Below are 25,869 nucleotides of genomic sequence, written 5' to 3' on the forward strand. Positions count from 1 at the left end.
TGTATTTATTTGGGTTTTTGTTTCAGTTTGATCTATTTGTTGGTTGCTTTTTATCAGTGGTTTTTTTTTAGGAACTTGTGTATTTATACAGTGGATTTTTTTAGGTAGTTATTTATCTGGGTGCTTCTCTTTTTATTGTCTAGTGGTTTAGGTTTTTGTTAATCTCCTTTATTAGTTTGGTTTTTAAAGCTAACTTAGCAGAATGCTGGTTACTCTTTGAGTTAGTGTAGAGGTACCGTTTTAATTTTTAGCAGCTTTCAGGGTCTGTTGTATGGTTTGAAGTTTAGTAAATTGGTTGGACTTCTTTTTCTAGTGGGTTTTGTGATTTGTTTTGTGGGTTTCTCTAGGGCTGTTTTTTATTTTTGTTTCATTTTTGTGATGTGTCTCACTGACAACTGTTAGTGAAAAGAGTGTAGTGTGGGGTTGTTTTTGCTGGTAGTTAGTTCTATGGTGGTGTATTTTTAGTTTCTGTTGTTTGTTTTTGGGTTTCTTTTGTTAAAGTTTTCATTTTGGGGTTAATTTGTAATTATTTTTAAGGTTTTAGGGCGATTGAGATTTTTTTTTATATGGATGTCCTGTATGATAACAGTTAATTTATTTGCTTTATGTGGCATTGATGGAAGGGTAGAGGACATTTTTGTATAGAATGTGTATTTTAATCATAGTACTAAAATAATACCATGGTAAGAGGGGCTGTGTTTTATTGTTTGTTTCTGAGGTGGTTTGGCATTTTCTTATAGGTTGGGGTTTTTTTTGTTGGCTCGTGGAGCCATTCTGGCTGTTTTTGATGAAATTGGTGGGACTTTGATGCTTTTTGATTTTGCTTTTTTTTTTTTTTTTTTTTCTTTTTTGTGGTATAATAGTCTTTTAGAAGAATTTGGATGATTTAAAAAATATTTTTGTTATACTTTTCATCTAATGATGTTGGATTATTACAGATGTTTTGGAGCTTTATTTTTTTGAAGTTTCATTTGGATGAATTTATGCTGGATGGTAGGACTGTGTTTTTATTTTTGGGGCAGTTGGTTGTAGGTGTATTGTATGTTTTTCAAGTGAAAGTAAATCGAGGCTTGTATTTGGTTGTTAGAGGAATGGAGAAAAATGTTTTGGTGATGTTAACAGTGGTGTGTTTTGGGGTTTTTGATTTATAGTAAGTCTGGTACAGTAGTGTTTAATGGTGGAGTTCTTTAGGGTATGATAGTTTATAGTTAATTCTTACTGGTTTTAGATTTGTGTGTAGGTTAGAGGAGGTTATTGAAGGGTAAGTGGGTGTTTTAGATGAGTTTTAGTGTTTCAGTTTATAGAGCATTTTTTGGATGGGAGTTACAGTATTTTGAGTTGTTTGGTGTCGCTGGTGATGTATTGTTGAGGTGGTAAGAAGTATTTGTTGGGTTTTTTTAAAGAAGGTTTATTGTAGATAGTTTTAGATAGTTGTGGTGGGTTGCTTGATTGTTTTATGTTTTTTAGCCTTTTTGTAGTTAATTGAAATATGTTAGAGTTTTTTGGGTTTATTGAAATACTTGATTTTGAGGAAGTTCCTGTTTAGAATGTATGAATTTTTCTTGGCTTAAAATAAAAAATTTATATTCTAGTTATAGTGAGGATTATTTTTTTTTCTTTTCTTACTGCTATATTTTGTGATATTTGTGTTAGGTTAGTAGTAGGGATAGCTTTACTTTTATACGTTGAAACGAGGGTAGTGCGTACTGGTGTTCATAAAGGTTTAATATTTTTATGGTTCTGATGTGTTAGGTTAATGAATTTATAACGTTTACAAGACTTTTTTTTGTTTTTATTTCAATACAGGCAGGGTTTTCTTAGTTTTCAGGATTTGTTTGGCATAGATTTTAGAGGCGTTATTGAGGGGATAGGACAGGGTGTCTCTGTTAATCTATTTGGCAATTTGGATACTGGGTAAATAAAATTAATATTTTGGTAGAATTTTGGGGTTTTGTTAGTTTAATTATTTATGAATTTGTGTGCCTGCAGCTGTAGTGTCTCTGCTGCAAGTCTCAGTATCCATTCATGTTTGTGTGCGTTAGGCAGTCCACTCGTGTACCAGCGAGTCCCCCCTGCAAGCGGCCGCAGAGCCGCTCCTTCGCTCTCCTGGGAATTCGGGGAGCGGCACACGGCTCTGCGACGAAGCCTTGATCTTTGTCACTTGGAGGTGACACCAGGGAGCCTCAGGAGCGGCCGAGGAGTTGCTGTAAGTGGGGGAACTACTAGTGAGGGGGACCAGGGTCCACTCGAGTTTTGGGAACGCCGCCTCACCTCGCCTGCTCTTCAGCCAGGCAGACCCTGCCAGGAGGGCGTGGGCGAAGCGTGCGGCCCGAGGAGCCCGGCGTTCTCAAGAGAATAATGGTGAGCAGCAGAATTGCTGAGTTGTGGCTGCTGTGCGGCTGGGATCGTGCAGTGATGTTTGGTGTTCTCGATTGTAGCTGAGCACAGGACCACAGCCCAGTGACCATAGGACATTCCCCGCAGGCGAGGCAGCCTCCATTGCCAGGCGACGTGGATTCTCATCCCCAGATGCCAGAGAGATAAGTGGAGGGCTAAGGCCCGCAGAGGGGGTGAAAGCGGGGTGCTGGGAGGGCCTTTAGGATCAGGTTTGGGGGCAGGGATGTGCAAGAAGTGTCCCCTTAGGCCAGCTAAAGGGAAAGTGTCTGTTTTGATCACAGTGCTGAGGTGCTCAGGGCAGAGCAGTTCTGGTGTGTGTCCTGTCACTTGTCTCTGGTGCACTCTGTGTTCTTTGGGTCTCTCGGTCCTTTCTTCTCCTCAAAAGCTCTCTCTGCCTGTCCTGTGTCACGGGTGTCTGCACGTATTTGTCCCACAACTGCTCTGCCCTGCTGCATAGCCTGTAATAGCACAAGTCCTGGGGACTTGAAATTTGTCATTTGCAGGGTGTAGTTGGGCTCTAGATTGTATGGGGAGATTGACATAACATGTTTGGTGATGCTAAGTTGTCCTGCAGCCATTTGATACTAGTCCTAACTTCCTTTCAGATGCTGACAACTCCAATCAGTGGCAGAGAGCCCCCAGTCCTGAGTGAGGGTGTTGCCATGATCAGGTCAGTCATTGTTTGCATTTGCAGGGGCAGCCTAAAGGGTGACCGTGTTACAGCAGTGTTCTTTGCCTTTATTTTTAGGTGGTCCAGGCAGATAGCAGCAGTCAAGGCCAAGTGTGCCAGGTGAGCAGTGGACCAAAGCAGTTGTTTTTGCTCAGGTTTTAGTTTTTGGTGGAACTGTAAGCATCCACTGTTGTTTGTGTGCTTTAGGGAATCCACTCAGTGTACTCATACCTCTGTCTCCAACTGGCTGATGGACCGGGTTTCATGCACGTGTGGTCTTGCCAGAAGCATTACAGGACCCTGTGACAGAGCCTTCCAATTTTGCATTTCAAGGTCCCCTCCTGGTAACCCACAGGAATGGGCAAGGAGTTGTGGTGAGGCAGGGAAGAGGAGCGAGGGTACCCTCAAGTTGCAGCAATGCCATGTCACCTTGTCTGCCCTTAACCTAGGTGTGCCTTGAGATGACGGTGTCAGAATCCAAGCGCGCCTGAGGTGTGTGGCCCAAGACTTCTTGGGAGACGGTGAGTAGCAGAATTGTCAGGTTCTGGCCCATGTGCTGTTAAGGTAGTGCACTGACGTTTGGTTTTCTTTCTCTTGGCAGAGCAAGAGATAACAGCCTGGTGACAACTGGAACTTCCCAGACAGGCACGAGGCCTCGTTCTGCACCTGATGGGGATTTGCATCCCCAGATATGTGCAAGATAAGTGGAGACCTACAACCCACAGAGGGGATGGAAGAGGGGTGCCAGGTTGGGACTCCCCAGGAGGGGTTTTTGAGTCAGTTTTGGAGATGGGGATGTCCAAGAAGTGTCTCCTAAGGCCAGCTAAAGGGAAAGTGTCTGTTTTGATCACAGTGCTGAGGTGCTCAGGGCAGAGCAGTTCTGGTGTGTGTCCTGTCACTTGTCTCTGGTGCACTCTGTGTTCTTTGGGTCTCTCGGTCCTTTCTTCTCCTCAAAAGCTCTCTCTGCCTGTCCTGTGTCACGGGTGTCTGCACGTATTTGTCCCACAACTGCTCTGCCCTGCTGCATAGCCTGTAATAGCACAAGTCCTGGGGACTTGAAATTTGTCATTTGCAGGGTGTAGTTGGGCTCTAGATTGTATTAGGGGATTGCCTTAATATGTTTGGTGATGCTAAGTTGTCCTGCAGCCATTTGACACTAGTCCTAACTTCCTTTCAAGATGCTGACAACTCCAATCAGTGGCAGAGAGCCCCAGTCCTGGGTGAGGGTGTTGCCATGATCAGGTCAGTCATTGTTTGCATTTGCAGGGGCAGCCTAAAGGGTGACCGTGTTACAGCAGTGTTCTTTGCCTTTATTTTTAGGTGGTCCAGACAGATAGCAGCAGTCAAGGCCGAGTGTCCAAGGTGAGCAGTGGACAGGAACAGTTGGTTTTGCTCAGGTCTCAATTTTTGGTGCAATTCTAAGCATTTATTCTTGATTTTGTGCTTTAGGGAATCAACTCTGAGTGCGCATACCTCCGTTACCAACTGGCTGATGGACCAGGTTTCATGCCCTTGTGATCTCGCTGGAAGCATTACAGGACCCTCTGATGGAGCCTTCCAATCCTGCATGTCAAGGTCCCATCCTGGTAGCCCTGAGGGAATGGCCAAAGTGTTGCGGTGAGTCGGGGGGGAATGAGATTCCACTCGTGTTTCAGCAATGCCATGTTGCCTTGTCTCCACTTAACCTAGGTGTCCCCTGCGATGACGGTGTCAGAATCCAAGCACGCCCAAAGTGTGAGGGCCAAGAACCCGGGCATTCTGAGGAGGATGGTGAGTAGCAGATTTACCAGGTTTTGGCCGATGTGCTGTTCAGATTGTGCACTGATGTTTAGTTTTCTTTCCCTTGGCAGACCAAGAGGTGACAGCTGGAACTTACCAGACAGGGAGATGGCGTTCTTCTGCACCCAACAGGGATTTGCATCCCCAGATATGTGCAAGATAAGTGGAGGGTTATGACCCACCGAGGGGCGTGATAAGCGAGGTGCCAGGTTGGGACTCCCCAGGAGGGGTTTTTCAGTCAGTTTGGAATTGGGGACGTCCAAGAAGTGTCTCCTTAGACCATCTAAAGGCGAAATGTGTCTGTTGTGACCTTAGTGCTGAGGCATGCAGGGCAGAGCAGTTCCGATGAGTGTCCTGTCACATGTCTCTGGTGCACTCTGTGTTGTTTGGGTCTCTCGGTCCTTGCAGATATTCTTCTCATCAAGAGCTCTCTCTCCCTGTCCTGTCCCCTGGTTTGTCACATCCTGTCCTGTGTCACAGGTGTCTGCACGTATTTGTCCCACAGCTGCTCTGCCCTGCTGCATAGCCTGTAATAACACAAGTCCTGGGGACTTGAAATTTGTCATTTGCAGGGTGTAGTTGGGCTCTAGATTGTATGGGGAGATTGACATAACATGTTTGGTGATGCTAAGTTGTCCTGCAGCCATTTGACACTAGTCCTAACTTCCTTTCACATGAAGACAGTTCGAATCTGTGGCAGAGAGCCCCAGTTCTGGAGGAGGGTTTTCCCATGATCAGGTCAGTCATTGTTTGCACTTGCAGGAGCAGCCTAAATGGTAACCGTGTTACAGCAGTGTTCTTTGCCTTTATTTTTAGGTGGTCCAGGCAGATAGCAGCAGTCAAGGCCAAGTGTGCCAGGTGAGCAGTGGACCAAAGCAGTTGTTTTTGCTCAGCTTTTGGTGGAACTGTAAGCATCCACTGTTGTTTGTGTGCTTTAGGGAATCCACTCAGTGTACTCATACCTCTGTCTCCAACTGGCTGATGGACCAGGTTTCATGCACGTGTGGTCTTGCCAGAAGCATTACAGGACCCTGTGACAGAGCCTTCCAATTTTGCATTTCAAGGTCCCCTCCTGGTAACCCACAGGAATGGGCAAGGAGTTGTGGTGAGGCAGGGAAGAGGAGCGAGGGTACCCTCAAGTTGCAGCAATGCCATGTCACCTTGTCTGCCCTTAACCTAGGTGTGCCTTGAGATGACGGTGTCAGAATCCAAGCGCGCCTGAGGTGTGTGGCCCAAGACTTCTTGGGAGACGGTGAGTAGCAGAATTGTCAGGTTCTGGCCCATGTGCTGTTAAGGTAGTGCACTGACGTTTGGTTTTCTTTCTCTTGGCAGAGCAAGAAATAACAGCCTGGTGACAACTGGAACTTCCCAGACAGGCACGAGGCCTCGTTCTGCCCCTGATGGGGATTTGCATCCCCAGATATGTGCAAGATAAGTGGAGAGCTACAACCCACAGAGGGGATGGAAGAGAGGTGCCAGGTTGGGACTCCCCAGGAGGGGTTTTTGAGTCAGTTTTGGAGATGGGGATGTCCAAGAAGTGTCTCCTAAGGCCAGCTAAAGGGAAAGTGTCTGTTTTGATCACAGTGCTGAGGTGCTCAGGGCAGAGCAGTTCTGGTGTGTGTCCTGTCACTTGTCTCTGGTGCACTCTGTGTTCTTTGGGTCTCTCGGTCCTTTCTTCTCCTCAAAAGCTCTCTCTGCCTGTCCTGTGTCACGGGTGTCTGCACGTATTTGTCCCACAACTGCTCTGCCCTGCTGCATAGCCTGTAATAGCACAAGTCCTGGGGACTTGAAATTTGTCATTTGCAGGGTGTAGTTGGGCTCTAGATTGTATGGGGAGATTGACATAACATGTTTGGTGCTGTTAAGTTGTCCTGCAGCCATTTGACACTAGTCCTAACTTCCTTTCAGATACAGACAGTTCAGGTCAGTGGCAGAGAGCCCCAGTCCTGGGGTGAGGGTGTTGCCATGATCAGGTCAGTCATTGTTTGCGTTTGCAGGGGAAGCCTAAAGGGTGACTGTGTTACAGCAGTGTTCTTTGCCTTTATTTTTAGGAGGTCCAGGCAGGTAGCAGCAGTCAAGGCCCTGTGTGCCAGGTGAGCAGTGGACAGAAGCAGTTGTTCTTGCTCAGGTTTCAGGTTTTGGTGCAATTGTAAGCATCCATTGTTGTTTGTGTGCTTTAGGGAATCCACTCAGAGTATGCCAAGCCCCTGTCACCAACAGCTGATGGCCTGGATTTCCTGTGCTTGTGAGCTCTCAGGAAGTATTGCAGGACTCTGTGATGAAGCCTTGAAATTTTGTATTTCAAGATTGCATCAGAGTTGCCTTTGGCAATGGCTGAGGAGTTGCGGTGAGTCGCCGAGGTAGGGAGGGGGAGCCAAGGTCCACTCGTGTTTCAGCAATGCCGAGTCTCTTTGTCTCTTCTTAACCCAGGCAGACCCTGCGATGACGGTGGCAGCCTCTGAGCCTGGCCAAAGTGTGCGGCCCGAGCGTTCTCAGGAGAACGGTGAGTAGCAGGATTGCTGGGTTTTGTCCATTGTGCAGCTAAGATCATGCAGTGATGTTTGGTGTTCTCGATTGTAGCTGAGCACGGGACCACAGCCCGGTGACCATAGGACATTCCCCGCAGGCGAGGCAGCCTCCATTGCCAGGCGACGTGGATTCTCATCCCCAGATGCCAGAGAGATAAGTGGAGGGCTAAGGCCCGCAAGGGGGTGAAAGCGGGGTGCTGGGAGGGCCTTTAGGATCAGGTTTGGGGGCAGGGATGTGCAAGAAGTGTCCCCTTAGGCCAGCTAAAGGGAAAGTGTCTGTTTTGATCACAGTGCTGAGGTGCTCAGGGCAGAGCAGTTCTGGTGTGTGTCCTGTCACTTGTCTCTGGTGCACTCTGTGTTCTTTGGGTCTCTCGGTCCTTTCTTCTCCTCAAAAGCTCTCTCTCCCTGTCCTGTGTCACGGGTGTCTGCACGTATTTGTCCCACAACTGCTCTGCCCTGCTGCATAGCCTGTAATAGCACAAGTCCTGGGGACTTGAAATTTGTCATTTGCAGGGTGTAGTTGGGCTCTAGATTGTATGGGGAGATTGACATAACATGTTTGGTGATGCTAAGTTGTCTTGCAGCCGTTTGACACTAGTCCTAACTTCCTTTCAGATGCTGACAACTCCAATCAGTGGCAGAGAGTCCCAGTCCTGGGGGCGGGTTTTCTTGTATCTCTGTCGGCTTACATTGTATGCACTTATGTTGCACCTACCTGTGTCGGCTTCTATTGTATGTGTGTATGTTGCGCCTACCTATGTTGTCTTATATTGTTTGTGCTTATACTGTATGTACCTACGTTGCCTTATGTTGTTTGTGCTTATACTGTATGTACCTACGATGGCTTATGTTGTATGCACCTCTGTTGTGGCAATTGTGATCGGAGCTGCCTTGCCCGGGCACGTAGTCACGCTCAGGTAGAGCAGTTATAAAGCTTTGCCGTTCATCTGTTCTCTACGGGGTTTGGGGTACAACACTGATGGGCCCAGAGTTGGTATAGCTCCTAGCTCTCAGATAGTCAGTCACTGACCGCCTCCCCTTGTCTCGTAGGTCCCCGGGTCCCTACAGAATTTCCTGGAATCTACCATTTGACATGGAGGTCCTGCGGTCAGAAGAAGCGTTTAAGCATATTCTTCAGTGCAGCGTTTCACGTAAGGGTGGCAGCCAGCGTGTCAGCAGAAGAATGTGTGAGAGTGTGACTGTCTGTGTCTGTCTGTGAGAGTTTGTGTGTGCTTGTGTCTGCAGCTGTGTGTGTGTGTGTGTGTGTGTGGAGCAGTTCCAACCTTGTGTGTATGGCCTTTGCCTTTCAGGGGGGGTTTTCATCAGGCAGGAGGATTTTTTGGGAGTCTCTGGAGCGAGTTGCCGTGAATGTGAGTTTGTGCGTAACGCGAAGGGGGCGTGCACGTCGGCGGAGCGTTTTGCGCCGTTTTTGTTCCGGGTGCGTCATAACAATAAAAGCGTTGTGGACTTTTCTGAAATGGAGACACGGTTATATTGTGTCAATATGTATTTTCCTTGTAATACATTATATTGTTCTGTCTTTGCAGTTGTTCCTGTATTTTGATGTATTTTGCTATATGTAAATTGGACTTGTACTTGTGTGCCTAGGTATGATGTATTCTTTGTTGTATTTGTCTCTGTACTTGCATTTGTATGCATTGTTTCCCTGTGTATTGCTGAAGTTTAAATTAAGGGAATAAAGATTAATCAGCCCTAATAATGATGCCTCTTACCCTCTGTCCTGCCCACCATTCATCTCCTGTCTTTCTTTGGTGTGGTTGAGTCGTATCATTCTCACCCTTTTTCTCCCTTTGCCTCTTACTTTCCTCTTTAGTCTATTCCTCACTTTATCCTTCCATGTGTAACTCTTTGTCTCTGGCTGTGTTTTCCTTTGTTTCCATTTCTAACACATCTCTATGTTTCTCTAACCCTATTTCCTTCTCACCCTGTCTATTTTCTTCCATTCCTCTACATGTATTTCCCCATGTCTCTTTGTCTCTTTCAATCTAGGTTTCACTATGTTTTCTTCTTTTTTTTCTCTTTGTCAGCCTTTGTCTTTCTAACACTTGCTATCATTGTCTTTGTCTCTGACCCTTTTTCCTTTTCTGTCCAACTTTAACTTTTTTGTCTAACTCTCTATTTCTTTCTCTCTTGAACCCTACCTTGTGTTCAGTCTCTCCATTTGTTTTCCTGTAGGTTTTCAGCTCTATTTCTTCTTTTTCTTGTCTCTCTATTTGCTTTTCTCTTTCATTTCAAGTGCTTCCTTTTCTGATTGTCTTTCACTCTTTTTCTCTTTACCCCACCTTTCTTTCCTCTTTCTCTGCCTTTCTCTTTCTAATCTGACTTTTTTGGTTTTTCTTTTTATCTCTGACTCTTATTTTTCTTGCTTTGTTTTCTTCTTACTCTCTCCTCTTCCTTTTCTTCTCAGTCTTTCTTCTTCTCACTCTCTCCTCTTCCTTTTCTTCTCAGTCTTTCTTCTTCTCACTCTCTCCTCTTCCTTTTCTTCTCAGTCTTTCTTCTTCTCACTCTCTCCTCTTCCTTTTCTTCTCAGTTTTTCTTCTCACTCTCTCCTCTTTCTTCTCACTCTCTCCTCTTTCTTCTCACTCTCTCCTCTTTTTCTTCCTCTGTCCTGGGTTGTAAGATAAGCTTGTATTCCATTTGCCATCTGTCGAAGGCGAACCGGTTGGACAGGTTTTTTGTTATCTCTCTCAGAGACAATGGTTTGTGTATACACCTTCGACTGATTCAATGAAGGGGGTCCCACCCAGAGGGGGGAAGCAGCTCTCTCCCTCTTCTTCGCGGGACTCCGAGAGAAGCAGCTCTCTCTCTCTCTCTGCGCGGGATTCCCGGGGAAAGCAGCTCTCTCCCTCTTCTTCGCGGGACTCCGAGAGAAGCAGCTCTCTCTCTCTCTCTGCGCGGGATTCCCGGGGAAAGCAGCTCTCTCTCTCTTTCTTCGCGGGATTCCTGGGGAAGCAGCTCTCTCTCGCTCTCTCTTCGGCGGCACTCGCAGCGAAGCAGCCGGCGCGTTGAGCCGACGGCGGCGGAGCTCAGAGGCAACCCCGGCGCAGAGGAAGACCGGCCCCACTGCCACCAGATCTGCAGAGGGAAACTATACCCTTCTAGAGATCACCACTGCAGCTACAATTCACCAGCCACTGCAAGGGAAGCAAATTGTCCCAGTAGAACTGATACTGACACCCCGCAGGTTCTGGACTTTTTTTTTTTTCTTTCACTGGTTTTGTTTGTACCGATTGCATTTGCCTTTTTAAATTGTTGTCTAGTTTTCTCCTAGTAAAGAATTGTTACTCCCACTCCCATATCTTTGCCTGAGAGCCTTTTAATTTAAAGATCCTCGTAATTCAGAGGGAGGGGGGTTTGCCGTTCTCCATTGCACAGGAGGCTTTGCCCTCTTTCACAGACTCCTGTCTTGTCGAACCAAGACAGAATTTGGCGCATCAACGTGAGGCCCGAGGGCATTGAGAGGGAAAAAGGATTAACAGTTCTTAAGTAATTTGGTTTTGTTGTGTGTAAAAACATCTTCAGCATCACCATGTGGTCTAGTTTACCTTGGTTTGGGTGGCATGTGATCGTAGCTATACTTTTCCCATTTGCAGACCCTTATCTAAAAATGGGTCCTATAACTAAGGCTACGGTGTCTGTTATCAAGTTTGGCTTCTGGGTTAATTGGGTGAGGAATTCATGGATCTTTAATTTCCTCTGGAAGGCAGGTACATGGATTCATAGCTATCACACGTTAACTGTATGTTTTTGGGGTTACTTTAATAACGGTACCTACTGCGAGGAAATAGCACCTGGGCAAACTTTCTCTCAACCTTTTAACCATCTTTTTGGGTCTGCTCCACCAGTTCTCAAAGGGTTAAGATCCTTTATAAGTGCTAATGATACCATACAATGGGTGGTGTTGCTGATAGTCCTGTTATATTTAGCATTCAGAGATAAGGGAAGATTAACCTGGATAACTACCCTCACACCTACACCACAGACTCGAGATGCTGCTGCTCCAGAGCCTGACCCTGCCCCACAGCCCACCTCAGAAATGAACCGCCCAGATTGGGTGAGGGTTCTGGTTAAGGAGATACGAGAGATGCTGAAGGAGTGCATTTCCCCAGCTGGTGAGAAACCGGCCCTTTGCCTTGAGGAGGGACAGTCTAATAGTACAGCTGTGGAACCCACTAATGTTACAACTGTCCAGGTTCCAGCTGAACCACAAAGGCAGTCACGGTCAGCAGCAGTGGCCCCGGTAGAAACAAGGAAGTCTAAGGTGAAAGCAGAGCACCCTGCAGATAGGGACAGGAATGGAGGAACCTCACAACCCACAGGGGAGCCAGAGATTGCTATCATCACCGAGTCCCTGACGTACGAAAGTCTTCGCAATCTGCATAAAGACATTGTGCGACGAGGGCGTGAGGCTTATGCTACCTGGCTACTCCGGGTTTGGGATCTTATGGGTACAGGCGTGCAGCTGGACGGTGGTGAGGCAAGGAACTTGGGACCCTTGACCCAGGACTCAGGTATAAATCAGGTTTTTGTAAGGGAACCAGGGTCCCTTTCTCTCTGGGAGCGGCTCTTAATGAGTGTCAGGGAGAGGTTTATCCACAGAGAGAGAATGCAAGAGCACCATCATAGAATGCGCTGGAAGACCCTCGAGGAAGGGATCCAACAGCTGAGAGAAGTGGCAGTATTGGAGGTACTCTTTGGGAGGGATGGACGACACAATAATGATCCTGACAAGGTCAGGTGTACGGGACAAATGCTGTGGAGTCTGGCAAATCTTGGGCCATCTCAATACGCCACCTTCATTGCAACGATCAATGCTGACACCCACCGGGAGACAATAGGTTCTGTTGCCAACAAACTTAGGAATTATGAGAGTATGATTAATGGGCCAATGCAGGCTCATATCTCAGCTGTGATTAAGGAGTTTAAAGAGGAGATGAGGGAGGAGATAAGGAAGGTTAATACAGCACCCGTGAGAGTCACAGGCCCCAGAATCAGCACCCAACAATCCCCAGCTAGAGAGAGAGGGTACACCCCAAGGGCTAATCTGTGGTTCTTCCTGCGTGACCATGGGGAAGACATGGGGAGGTGGGATGGGAAACCCACTTCTGTCCTGGCAGCACGGGTCCGTCAACTCAAGGAGGGAAACTCTAACCGGGGGAGTTCTACCAAAGTGAAGGTAGCCTCAACCTCCCGTGACCAAGCTTGTGGGTACGATCTGTCAGACCCCCTTGAAGGGACCTCTAGTATGTATGCCCAGGGAAGGAATGATAACCAGTGTTAGAGGGGCCCTGTCTCTAGCCAGGGAGAGGCACGGGAAAACCGGATCTTCTGGACAGTGTGGATCCGATGGCCTGGCACATCAGAGCCACAAAAATATGATGCTTTAGTTGATACTGGTGCACAGTGTACTCTGATACCATCGGGACATGTGGGGGCAGAGCCTGTTTCCATTGCTGGTGTGACAGGGGGATCACAACAATTGACTCTGGTGGAAGCTGAGGTGAGCCTGACTGGGAAGGAGTGGAAGAAACACCCTATAGTGACTGGCCCAGATGCTCCGTGTATCCTAGGCATAGACTTCCTCCGGAACGGATATTACAAAGACCCAAAGGGACTCAGGTGGGCTTTTGGAATAGCCGCTGTAGAGGCAGAAGACATTAAGCAATTGAACACCTTGCCTGGACTGTCAGAAAACCCCTCTGCAGTAGGACTCCTAAGGGTGGAAGAACAACGCGTGCCAATTGCGACCTCGACAGTGCACCGCCGGCAGTATCGGACGGATCGAGATGCCGTGATCCCCATCCACAAAATGATTCGGGAGCTGGAGAGCCAAGGGGTGGTCAGCAAAACCCACTCACCCTTCAACAGCCCCATCTGGCCTGTGCGCAAATCTGACAAAGAATGGAGATTGACTGTGGACTATCGTGGCTTAAATGAAGTGACTCCACCGCTGAGCGCTGCTGTGCCGGACATGCTGGAACTCCAGTACGAGCTGGAGACCAAGGCAGCAAAGTGGTATGCCACCATTGATATTGCTAATGCGTTTTTCTCCATTCCTCTGGCAGCAGAATGCAGGCCTCAGTTTGCTTTCACCTGGAGGGGCGTGCAGTACACCTGGAACCGACTGCCCCAGGGGTGGAAACACAGCCCCACCATCTGCCATGGACTGATCCAGGCTGCACTGGAAAAGGGTGAGGCTCCAGAACACCTGCAATACATTGATGACATCATTGTGTGGGGGAGCACAGCGGCAGAAGTGTTTGAGAAAGGTGAGAGGATCATCCAGATACTACTAGAAGCTGGCTTTGCCATCAAGAAGAGCAAAGTCAAGGGACCTGCCCGAGAGATCCAGTTCCTGGGAGTGAAATGGCAAGATGGACGGCGCCAGATTCCCACTGAGGTCATCAACAAGATCACAGCTATGTCCCCACCAACCAGCAAAAAGGAAACACAAGCTTTCCTGGGTGCCATAGGTTTCTGGAGAATGCACATTCCTGAGTATAGCCAGATTGTGAGCCCTCTTTATCTGGTTACCCGAAAGAAGAATGATTTCCACTGGGGCCCTGAGCAGCAACAAGCCTTCACCCAGATCAAGCAGGAGATCGCTCATGCTGTAGCCCTTGGCCCAGTCAGAACGGGACCAGAGGTCAAGAATGTGCTCTACTCTGCAGCCGGGAACCATGGGTTGTCCTGGAGCCTTTGGCAGAAAGTGCCTGGGGAGACTCGAGGCCGACCACTGGGATTCTGGAGCCGAAGTTACAGAGGGTCTGAAGCCAACTACACTCCCACAGAGAAGGAAATCTTGGCTGCCTTTGAAGGAGTTCAAGCCGCCTCGGAGGTAATTGGCACAGAAACACAACTCCTCCTGGCACCCCGACTACCGGTGCTGGGGTGGATGTTTAAAGGAAAGGTTCCTACTACCCACCATGCCACTGACGCCACATGGAGCAAATGGATTGCCCTCATCACTCAACGCGCCCGTATTGGAAACCTGAATCGCCCTGGGATTTTGGAGATAATTACGAACTGGCCAGAAGGTGAAAACTTTGGTCTCACTGATGATGAGGAGCAGGTACAAGTGACAAGGGCTGAAGAGGCTCCACCATACAACCAACTACCAGCAGAAGAGACCTGCTACGCTCTTTTCACTGATGGTTCCTGTCGCATTGTAGGGATGAACCGGAAGTGGAAAGCAGCCGTATGGAGCCCCACACGCCAAGTTGCACAAGCTACCGAAGGAGAAGGTGGATCGAGCCAACTCGCCGAACTCAAGGCCGTTCAGCTGGCTCTGGACATTGCTGAAAGGGAGAAGTGGCCAAAGCTCTACCTTTATACTGATTCATGGATGGTAGCCAATGCTCTGTGGGGCTGGCTGGGAAGGTGGAGGAAGGCCAACTGGCAACGTAGAGGAAAGCCAATCTGGGCTGCTGATATATGGAAAGACATTGCCTCTCGGGTGGAAAAGCTGACGGTGAAAGTCCGTCATGTAGATGCCCATGTCCCCAAAAGTCGGGCTAATGAGGAGCACCGAAACAACGAGCAGGTAGATCAGGCAGCAAAAATAGAGGTGTCAAAGATAGACTTAGATTGGCACCATAAGGGGGAGTTGTTCCTGGCTCGATGGGCTCATGATGCCTCAGGTCATCAGGGCAGAGATGCCACCTACAAGTGGGCACGAGACCGAGGAGTGGATCTAACCATGGACAGTGTTTCCCAGGTTATCCATGACTGTGAGACGTGTGCTGCCATCAAACAGGCCAAGAGAGTGAAGCCCCTATGGTATGGTGGGCGGTGGTCCAAGTACAAGTATGGGGAGGCCTGGCAGATTGACTATATCACACTGCCCCAGACACGCCAAGGCAAGCGCTACGTGCTGACCATGGTGGAAGCCACCACTGGATGGCTGGAGACTTTCCCTGTACCTCATGCCACTGCCCGGAACACCATCTTAGGCTTGGAAAAGCAAGTCCTGTGGAGACACGGCACCCCTGAGAGAATTGAGTCTGACAACGGCACCCATTTCAAGAACAGCCTTATCAACACCTGGGCCAGAGAACATGGTATCGAATGGATATATCATATTCCCTATCATGCTCCAGCTGCCGGCAAAGTTGAACGGTGCAACGGACTCCTTAAGACTACCCTGAAGGCACTTGGTGGGGGAACATTTAGAAACTGGGAAATTAACCTGGCAAAAGCAACCTGGATGGTCAACACCCGGGGGTCTGTCAATCGAGCTGGCCCTGCTCAGTCAGAACCCTTACACGCAGTAGATGGAGATAAGGTCCCTGTAGTACATATGAAAGGTATTTTAGGGAAAACTGTTTGGATTAATCCCACCTCAGGCAAAGACCAACCCATTCGTGGGATTGTCTTTGCTCAAGGACCTGGTTACACTTGGTGGGTAATGCAGGAAGATGGGGAGACCCGCTGTGTACCACAGGGAAACTTGGTCTTAAGAGAGAACTGGGTGTAAGATTTCATGGTGTGCAGATGGAAATAGAATAAGGGGTGGATAATGTCCTGGGTTGTAAGATAAGCTTGTATTCCATTTGCCATCTGTCGAAGGCGAACCGGTTGGACAGGTTTTTTGTTATCTCTCTCAGAGACAATGGTTTGTGTATACACCTTCGACTGATTCAATGAAGGGGGTCCCACCCAGAGGGGGGAAGCAGCTCTCTCCCTCTTCTTCGCGGGACTCCGAGAGAAGCAGCTCTCTCTCTCTCTCTGCGCGGGATTCCCGGGGAAAGCAGCTCTCTCCCTCTTCTTCGCGGGACTCCGAGAGAAGCAGCTCTCTCTCTCTCTCTGCGCGGGATTCCCGGGGAAAGCAGCTCTCTCTCTCTTTCTTCGCGGGATTCCTGGGGAAGCAGCTCTCTCTCGCTCTCTCTTCGGCGGCACTCGCAGCGAAGCAGCCGGCGCGTTGAGCCGACGGCGGCGGAGCTCAGAGGCAACCCCGGCGCAGAGGAAGACCGGCCCCACTGCCACCAGATCTGCAGAGGGAAACTATACCCTTCTAGAGATCACCACTGCAGCTACAATTCACCAGCCACTGCAAGGGAAGCAAATTGTCCCAGTAGAACTGATACTGACACCCCGCAGGTTCTGGACTTTTTTTTTTTTCTTTCACTGGTTTTGTTTGTACCGATTGCATTTGCCTTTTTAAATTGTTGTCTAGTTTTCTCCTAGTAAAGAATTGTTACTCCCACTCCCATATCTTTGCCTGAGAGCCTTTTAATTTAAAGATCCTCGTAATTCAGAGGGAGGGGGGTTTGCCGTTCTCCATTGCACAGGAGGCTTTGCCCTCTTTCACAGACTCCTGTCTTGTCGAACCAAGACATTCCTCTTACGCTCTCCTCCTCCCTCTCTCCTCTTACTCTTCCTCTTACGCTCTCCTCCTCACTCTCTCCTCTTTTTCTTCCTCTTACGCTCTCCTCCTCACTCTCTCCTCTTTTTCTTCCTCTTAGGCTAAATACTTGTATCAAACATTTTAAACAGCTCTTTTATACAGAAGTGAATACATTAAAAGAGAAAGGGAAAGAAAATAACTGGTAATATATTTCAAAAGTCAAACCAGTATTTAATTTCTGCATCAAGTATTGCAATCAAAGACACCTAAAAGATTCACCTTTCCATAAAATCAAGGTTTTAGTTATTGAGATGGTGGTTTACTTATTTAGGTGGTTGTTTTTTGTCCTTCTAACAGCTTGTATTTTTAACTGTTTAGTCCATCAGCAGACAGACACCCTGTCCATCTTAACAGGCCATAAAAATAGTGCAGGTGATGACATTGGTTAGCAACCTTTTCTTCATCATCATCATCATCATCTCACATTAACCTAGAGAGACGAAAGGCACAAGGAATTCAAATTATTAGCTTTGAGAACTGAAATAAAAATCTTCTTTCTACAATTAGCCTACATATAGTGGCATTAGAAATACCACTTTAAGTTCTGAAAGTACCGGAAGGAATTTATACCCAAAGGATCCTAATTCTTTGGTAAGTCAAAGCTGCCATTTGTACCTGTGAACACTATCACTTGGAGAAAATGCAACACTTAGGAAGAGTTTTAATTGTTTTTTTCATTACTTGACTGTGTCATTTTTTCTGAAGTTTTTACAGCTTCTTGCATTCAAATGAAGGAAGATTAAGGCTGGATGGTTAAGGTTGTAATGCAGCATTTCAAAGTAATATTTGTGAAGATGTACTAGAAACTGCATTGCTTAGAAACCTATTATTTCAGTAATCCTTTCTCAGAACTTCACAAAGGTCCTCTTATTGTGTCTCTGATAAATAAAATGTGATTTCTATTTAGAAAGAATTAAGGTAGTGAAGACTAACTAGAGAAGAACATGCAACCTTATAGATACTGAGGCAAAAAATAAAGCAAAATGGTTAGTTGCTGGTTCCAACTGGTATTTTTAAGTCTGTATGGCTAAGCATCTCTATCTTAAATTTGTGATCTTTCTGCAATTTTGTATTTATGGGGCTTATGCCTGTTCAGAGTAATTAGTGTCATTTACATTAGAACAAATACTGAAATACAAAAAATGAAAAGTTATTGGCAAATGGGATACAGAGTAGCAAATCTGGAAATTAGACGCTGCTGATATTTATCTGTAATGAAATTTGGCATAGGACCAGCAATAGCCAGAAGTAGGTAGAATATCCTGTGATACAGCATCTGAAATTCATCAAAACCCCCCCTCCAAATTACCTTTGGTATTGTAAAAGTTTCCATTCTTTTTATTATTTGTACTTTATTAGAGGCATCTTGTCAGTACTACTTTTTCTTAGCCTTATCCGGAGATGCTTTCTTATGTCTGACTCCTGAAAGTCTCTGTGCAGAACCAGAGTTCTGCAGAGCTTTTCCCCCTGTATTCCTTCCCTTTTCTGTCTTCCCAAAAGCTTTTGGGATTATGGCTTTTACACCATAATTTACTTAATTGCCTTTTCGTGTCAGAGAATTCTTATGCATATAACATCTCATTTTTAACTACCTGCTTGGTATTGCTACAACATCAAAGAACTTATAAAATTATTCTTTGTTCTCTTATTAGATTTTTTGCTTTGTCCTTACAGAATCTTCTCTGATAAATAGAAGTGGTAGTGCTTTTTATTTACTGCCTTAATTTCCTGCAATAAAAAAACACTCTATGTTCATTAATCATTCAACGACAAAGGGTATTCTGTATTGGAGCCAAAATTGTATACGTTTCTAAGCAACTACAGCATTTTGCTTTATTTTCTTAAATCTGTTTCAGAGCTTTGATCAAATTGCACTCTCCAATTGTTTTCCAAAGGGTGTAATAAGAGAAAAAAATAACCATTTTTATAACGAAATTTCAAGCCAATAAAATCCTTAAAGGAAATTTGATTCTGTAAATGAGGACTAGGAAGAGGAAGGTCATAAGAAGTTACATCATCTGAGTTTAACCATCCCCTTAGCACACTGATCTAAAACAGGAAAAGCGTATGAAAAACTGCAGAGGTGTCTTCTGAGAAGGTATATGCACATTTCACATACTTCTTGTTCTGTATCTTTCTTCTAAACAGTGATTAAAGCAGCTCCCAGTACAGATCTGTAACAAATTCATGAGCAAATCTGATAAGACGTGTCTTTGAGTAAACTGTGAACCTAACCTGACAACTAAGATAACTAGTTTGTCAGTTGATCTAACCGCACCATTCTTTTCTCCTGTATCTGGTTTCTTTTCTTCAGAATTAACCCAGTACTTTCTCCCCCATCGTGCTTTACAAACAACCTCCCTATCTGCTTTTTGTGCCCTATGAAGCCAAGAGGAGCAGTGATGCACAGGAACACTGAAACTCCAATGTCTGGTCAACTAAATCTGGATGATGCTCTTTAGGAGCAGCAGAATGATTTTCTAACTGCAAAAACTGTTATAATACCACTTATTTAAACTTGATTTCCTGTTCACTTGTGAATTGATTATTTGACCTTAAATTGTTATGGTTTTTTTGACCATAAAGCCAGTTCTGATTTGCTGAGTTGATGCCGTAGAAAATACTTATATTTACATGGTTCAGCTGTTCGCAGGTAAAGTTGCATGATTCAATAGCCACTGGACATGCTGAGTTCTGACTGGCGTGTTAAAATTTTTCTAATATGTGGGAACTCAAAATGTCTCTCAGACATTTTTAGAGGTTCCAGGCCTTGGTCAGAGGCATTCTAGACCCTGGCAGACAGCTGAAAAACAGCTGTGATTTTGAGTTTGAGCCATGGAATGAATTGCCAACTTTGGAGGTGGAACAAGCAATCACAAAAGGTTAGATAGTATAGTAAAAGTAGTTACAAAGTAGAGGGGAAATTTTTTTAGTATTGTACAGGGGGGTTTTAACGCATGTACATGGGGGTCAGAAGTTCTAAGATGGAGGAAAGTGGGCTGATCCTGTTCTTCCTCCTTCTTTTTCCTTACCTCCATGTTCTTGGTGATGTTGGCACTCACAGATTGGTTTAGAGTAGAAAAACACTTGGCAACGTAGGTAGTAGGTATTGGGGAATAATTATAAACGTGTTATACGTAATATATCTTATAAAAGATAGCAGCAGCCCTGGGCGGAGAGGGAGACGAAGAAGGCAGCAGATCGAGAGGATGTCAGGGGCTGTGTGTGCCTCTACCCAGGCCGCTGATCAAACAGCCGCAGTCCAAGAACATAATCTGTTAGATAACTAGCGATAAACTGCCTTGAGACCGAACAGCTAAAGCCTGCGGAGTTTTTCTTTGGAAGCACGGGTGGGAGGAGGAATTTCACCACCACATGAGACCCCAGAGCAAGGCCGGGGTTCTCACAGTAATAAAGATGCACCCTTTGTTTATCCACCTTTGTCATTTATACATCCAGCTGTGAAGCTCTCCAGCTTTGCAGTGCTGTTTACTAGGACAATTGAATACCATAACTTCCCAAATTTGGTGTACGTGACCAATCAATATGCAGATTTTATAGCCATAATTTCACACACAGATAATTTGTTAATTGGGCTGCATGCTAAGCTGAGGAAAGCAACACAGCAAATAGTTTTTGCTTTTTGATAGTTTCTGCCATGTCGAGCTCTCATTCTGTCCATTGGTAATGATTGTACCTCTCATGGGAGGAAATCTGACGGACAAACATACAAAACAATCCACTATTTGGCATAGAGGGAACTAACAACAATAGCCGAAGTTTAATATTTTGCTTCCTTTGTCACCTAAGGGTGTGGAAGGTATTCTAGTTCATTGAGTTTATATTCTGTCACTGATCTTTAGCTGAGGGACACAAAGATATATGTGTTATGCGTGTTTGCATATTTATGTGTTTATATATGCATGTAGATATAGACATATAAAAACACATAAATACACACAGGTGGGGGTGTATGTATATGTATGTATTTATATATATATGCCTGAGGTCATATGTGTGTGGGATTCAGTTTGTGTTCTGTTAAACCCAGCCCTCTGTGTGTGTGTGTGTTTGCACCTCGTCCACAGGAGCTGGTTACAGTCCTGGCTATTGAACTGTTGTTGTTTTCAAGCTGTAATTTATTTGGTAATGATATACAATGTTTCACAGTGATAAGGAGTCAATAATGAATATGTTATGCTTTAACATCATAAAGACATCCTTAGGAAAAAGTCCCTGTCTTTCTCCAACAGTGATCCATATGGTGTGCTACTAAAAGGAGAAGATCTCTGAGTGAACAAATGTGAAATAGTACAGACTTAATCTTTATTGCTCTTTTCCTATCAAGATAGCCTTTGTTGTCTGGCCTATGAAGACACTGCAAGACTACTCACTCATACAGCATTGTTTTATTGTTCACTTTTATTTTCTCTAAAGCAGACCGGGGTTGTTTTTTTCTTTTTCCTTTGCATATGTCTTAAGAAGTTGACCTTTAGCTTTACTAATGCAATTAATAGTTTTTGCTTCCTATCTCCTATAAATGATGTTGGTGAAATAGGTCACCTGATTTCATGTTCTAGTAGGTACAGTCAGAGAAAATTCTGGCTATGTAAATTATCATATTTAATTAGCATTATTTCTATCCTCTTTATTACACATTTTGCAATACTATTGATTGTTGGACCTAGAGTATCTTTTGTCCTCAAGCCACACACCTAGAAGTCACCTAAATCTTCATTTTTTCTGAGGATAATTCAGCTTGGAATATTTTTTTTTAAATCTAGATTAAGAGTAAATAATTTAAATGGAAGTTTTGACAGGACCACACGTATAAGGTTTTGAAGTATTTCAAGACTACGAAAAATTGCTACCCTGTCATCTGACTTTTTAGTCTTTATCTAAGACATAAACCACGTGTTTGTTTGATGTTTGATTTTTTGTCATAAAAGGAGTAGGTGCTTTATCAATAGACTTTATTTTAATCAATACTGCCTTGATTATTCCCTACATGAATCCAATTTTTATTTCTACTGTCTAGAGTGGGAAAATATGAGAAAGAGTTCCCCACATCAAATCCATCTGCATCATCTCAGAGGCTGCCTTCAGTAGCTTAAACATGACTAAACCCCTCCCACTGTTACACTGGAAAGAGTCTTGCTGACTCAAAACTTTAAAAAAACCTTGTAGTTTTCACTCCATTTAAATGTGTCACTTTTAATAGCAAAACAAGTAGAGAAATTCCAATGTGAACTCATTTTAGAGCAATGACCAAGTATTATGAATATTTGACTGCATTTAATCTTTCAGTTCCTTTTCTTATTGCATCCTTAATCCTACTCCTGAAGGGACTTGGATTTAAATACAGTAGAATTTCCAGTGTTGAGCAAATCTCTGGTTTCATACCTGAAGATCTCCTTAGTTCAAAAATCCACTTTGTAATTAATTTTATTTATGCTGTGCAACTCTGCTTTCCCAGATATTAAAAAACATATTGGCAAAGAATATGACATTATTTCTTGAATAAAATGACAGGAAGTAATGCAGCAAGATTTTCTGCCTTGAGAGTCACCTGACTTCTCCATTCAGTGACTTTATATTCCTATTCAGGGATTATTATACCTAAGAGATCCAGAGTATAGCCAAGAGAATAGTAATAGAGAAGTTCTAACTAATGCTGATTTTCTACTGTTTGTTACTATTTCCTCACCCATAAAAGGCACTTGTAATTAATTTTCTGTTCCCTAGGACCACCTGTAGAAGTAAACTTCACTATTGGTGATGAGATTTAAACACGAAGAAAAAAAGCTGGGTAAGTATGAAGTTGTTAAACTCGCTGTCACAAGACTGTATTGTTGAAGACTGTTACAGGGATGATGGGAGTCTGGGATAAGTTTAGCTATGAAAACTTAGTTCCATTTCATTAAGTAGGCTTAAAAGAAGACCCAAATTGGGTTGGTTTTTTGCTGTTGTTGTTGGGGTTTTTTTGGTATTTTGGGTTTTTTTTGGTGGTTTTTTTTTTGGTTTTTTGTTTTTTTTTTTTTTTAAACGGAATATTTTTGGAAAAAATATGAAGTAGTTATCTCTGACATTTCTATTGACAGGTTGCCAAGACATGTCTGGGGAATCGTAATGATTCAACATCTCGTTTGGAAGCAGCAGAAACAGAGACAAGCTTTCAGGTATTCTCTTCCAGAGTAATTTGTGGGGTTTTACTAAAAAGTCTCATGAGATTCAGTTACTTAAAGTATACTTACACATTCTTCACCAAGTTCTGTCTCAAAAGAGAAGACTACTTAATTCAGACTTTGTCTGTGTCTGATTGCAATTGACCTGTTCAAAATGATTTCTGGCTGGTAACAACTTGCAAACTATGAAATATTTGGAAAGCTGGTAGTCAAATGAATTAGTAGTCAAATTACTTAATTTGACAGTGTGATGTGTATAGCCCTGGAAGCAGGAGTAAGGAGAGTTATCCAAAATAATTAAATATTAAATACCTATGTGGTTGTTTTCATACATATATACATAAAATATGCAGTGATATGAAGCTGTATGTAGCATCAGACTTGTATGGTTTTGCACTGTGAAGGTTGTTAATGATGCTTTCTTAGAGATCAGGACCCTTTTCTAGGGACAATTCCATTGCCATGGAATTTTAACAGACTTTTTTATTTCTGTTTATGTATATATGTATTCTATACACCATGTTTTTACCTTTACAGAAGTTTCACAGCCCTCCATGGACTAAACCTGAAGATGAAAAATCACCTGAAAAAAAAGAGAAAAAATACGTAGAATCAGTTAGTACACCAGAATAAAAACTCTAAATGCTGCTAACCTACATTGAAAAATGCCAATCACTTCATGTTCTGCTAGCACAAAGGCATGAAATGTCCCAGGTTTCTAAAGCATGCGTTTTTCACTATTCTATGAATGTCTGTAAATTAGTCTATAACAGACCATTTAGTACCTTCCAGCAATAATCCAAAATTGATGTTTGAAGAAGTGCTTTGTAAAGCAGTCCAGTTTTTGAACTCTTGTTCTACCTTATCAGTAATTGTATACTATAAATTACCTGTTTTGTAAACAACAGTCATTCTCAAGTATGTTTCTCACTGTTTTATTTCATGTAATTTTGTGGCAGATTCGGTTCTAATATTAAGAGGCAGTCAATGTGGAGGGGGGGAAGATATCTGTGTAACCATATTTGAAGTACAATCCTTAAGTGCAACTGCAAAAAGACAACTGTGTGTGTGGGGGGGGGGTCCATGTATGCTTACCTTTTAGTAATTCCATCTCAAATCTACTTACTTACACAATAAAATATGCTTATTGTGTTCTTTCTTTCCTCAGTGCTATCTTAACTAGTTCATTTTTGAACACTGAAAAGCTGACAGAATTGGATTTTAAGGGATGGAGATGGAGAGAATCATTACTTTAAGGATTCAAGCAAAAAAATGTGCAGGTGGTACTGAGTTACAGTGTCATAGCTTGGATGGCAGCCGTGGGAAGTCGGTTTCATCCCTTGTGTTTGTGCTGATCTCGACGGGATGGAATACACTTCCAAGGGGAAAGCCCTGTTTGGTCCACTACAGTTGGCCTTTGATCACTCCATCGGGGAGGATTGATTGGAATCAGCTCTGTCACTCATGGATTCTTTTCGTTTCTCCTTAGTCACACTCTATGACAAGAAAGCAGAAAAGAAAGGGAGAAGAGAGAATGTTTTTCTTTTTTGGGTGCATGTCATTGTTGGTCTAATTTAAGAATTCATATGCCATATCTTTTTGAGATGCAAATCTTTCAGGAATGGATGCAATGCTATCTATCCCTAGCAAGAAGTGTCTTAAGCATTTGTAACTTGTAAACTTCCACCTTTGTCTTAATGCACACCTCAGCACATTTTCAACTAGATTTGAAGTAGTTATAATAATTTACTTTGTCTTGCTTTGTATCAGTTTAAAAGCAAATAGACAAATCTTTTATTTGACTTAGTGATGCTCTGTCTTCAGTTTTAGCATTTAAGACTTTACCTCTCCTTCAACAGTCTCCTTCAATACCTCCTTGTCCTTGCTGGTGTGAAAAATGCATATTTTATGATTGGCTTTTCTCAAAGGCTATAATGAATATTATAAGTGTAATGTTAGAAAGTTATGCTGTGTTCATTTGCTTAAGTAGTGTGTTAAATACAGTTTTAGGTTCTAACATAATGTTAAAATAGAGACTATGTAGGTGGGGAAGTTTTTTTTTTAGGAATGAGATACTTACTTCAAAGAACACCTAAATCTTCCAAAGGAGAGGAATTTATGGCTTCTTATCAGAAGAAGCTAATTTCTTCAGGCCTTACTCGAAGACACCAAGGGATTAAAGGAAACAATTAACATACAACAAACAGAGTTTCTTGTTTAAAATAGAATGCATTCATAACCATAAAGGATATATAAATATGCAACAAGTATATTAGTTTAAGGGTGATTCCTTTATTCACAAGTCATGCTTTTCGTAGCTTAATGTCCGAGAACATCCGGACGTCCGTAATTCTTTACTTTTTTTATTGTCTTGTAATTGTCCTAACTCTAAGCTTTAGTACTCTAATGATATTATTATTTTTATAGCCATTTTATTATTATTAAACTTTTAAAATTTTAAAAACCAAGCGATTAGCGTTTTTTTTCACACTGGTATGAGTAATCTTTCACCCTGACATTTTGTATGTGCTCCTCTACTCAAAGATAGATAGTTGCAGTTTCTCTGCCTCGAGAAAACACAATTTTAAAAACTAAAAAACCTCATGAGCTGACCAAATGATGACAAAGTACGGCTTAAGACTATCCATGTGAAGAGTCAAAACACATGAAATCATGGCTACAAAGTTTATTTCTCTTGATTTCCTGATGCCCCTGGAATGATTTGGGTCTCAGGAGGCACCTGGGAGCCTCCGTTTGTGTCCTGGGCGGGGCCGTGGCTCTAAAAGGGGTAAAGGCTGGAGGAAGGGGGGTCCGGGGGGGAGAGGGAGCAGGGGCTGGGATCGGCGGTGCCCTGGGCATTTGCATCTGGGAGCGGCCGCCGGT

The 25,869-nt window shown here is 44.0% G+C and overlaps 1 protein-coding gene and 2 long non-coding RNA genes across 7 annotated transcripts in view; all 3 read left to right on the forward strand.

The window, feature by feature from the left end:
- LOC110484500 (uncharacterized) overlaps positions 1-25,869 on the forward strand; it is a 109,781-nt gene that overhangs the window by 18,222 nt on the left and 65,690 nt on the right. The window lies entirely within an intron of this gene.
- LOC144248637 (uncharacterized) lies at positions 6,870-7,499 on the forward strand. Its single transcript, XR_013341948.1, has 3 exons — positions 6,870-7,193; positions 7,277-7,349; positions 7,427-7,499. It is a non-coding gene; the product is annotated as an uncharacterized LOC144248637 (long non-coding RNA).
- LOC144248636 (uncharacterized) lies at positions 8,226-25,454 on the forward strand. 3 transcript variants are annotated; one of them, XR_013341946.1, is made up of 5 exons: positions 8,226-8,525; positions 22,547-22,610; positions 22,903-22,980; positions 23,524-23,700; positions 24,155-25,454. It is a non-coding gene; the product is annotated as an uncharacterized LOC144248636 (long non-coding RNA). The 3 variants fall into 3 exon arrangements; XR_013341947.1 differs by having other exon boundaries at positions 8,227-8,525; positions 23,524-23,601; XR_013341945.1 differs by having other exon boundaries at positions 8,228-8,525; positions 23,524-25,454.

Source organism: Lonchura striata, unplaced genomic scaffold (genome assembly GCF_046129695.1).
Source record: "Lonchura striata isolate bLonStr1 unplaced genomic scaffold, bLonStr1.mat Scaffold_210, whole genome shotgun sequence".
Lineage (NCBI taxonomy): Eukaryota > Metazoa > Chordata > Aves > Passeriformes > Estrildidae > Lonchura > Lonchura striata.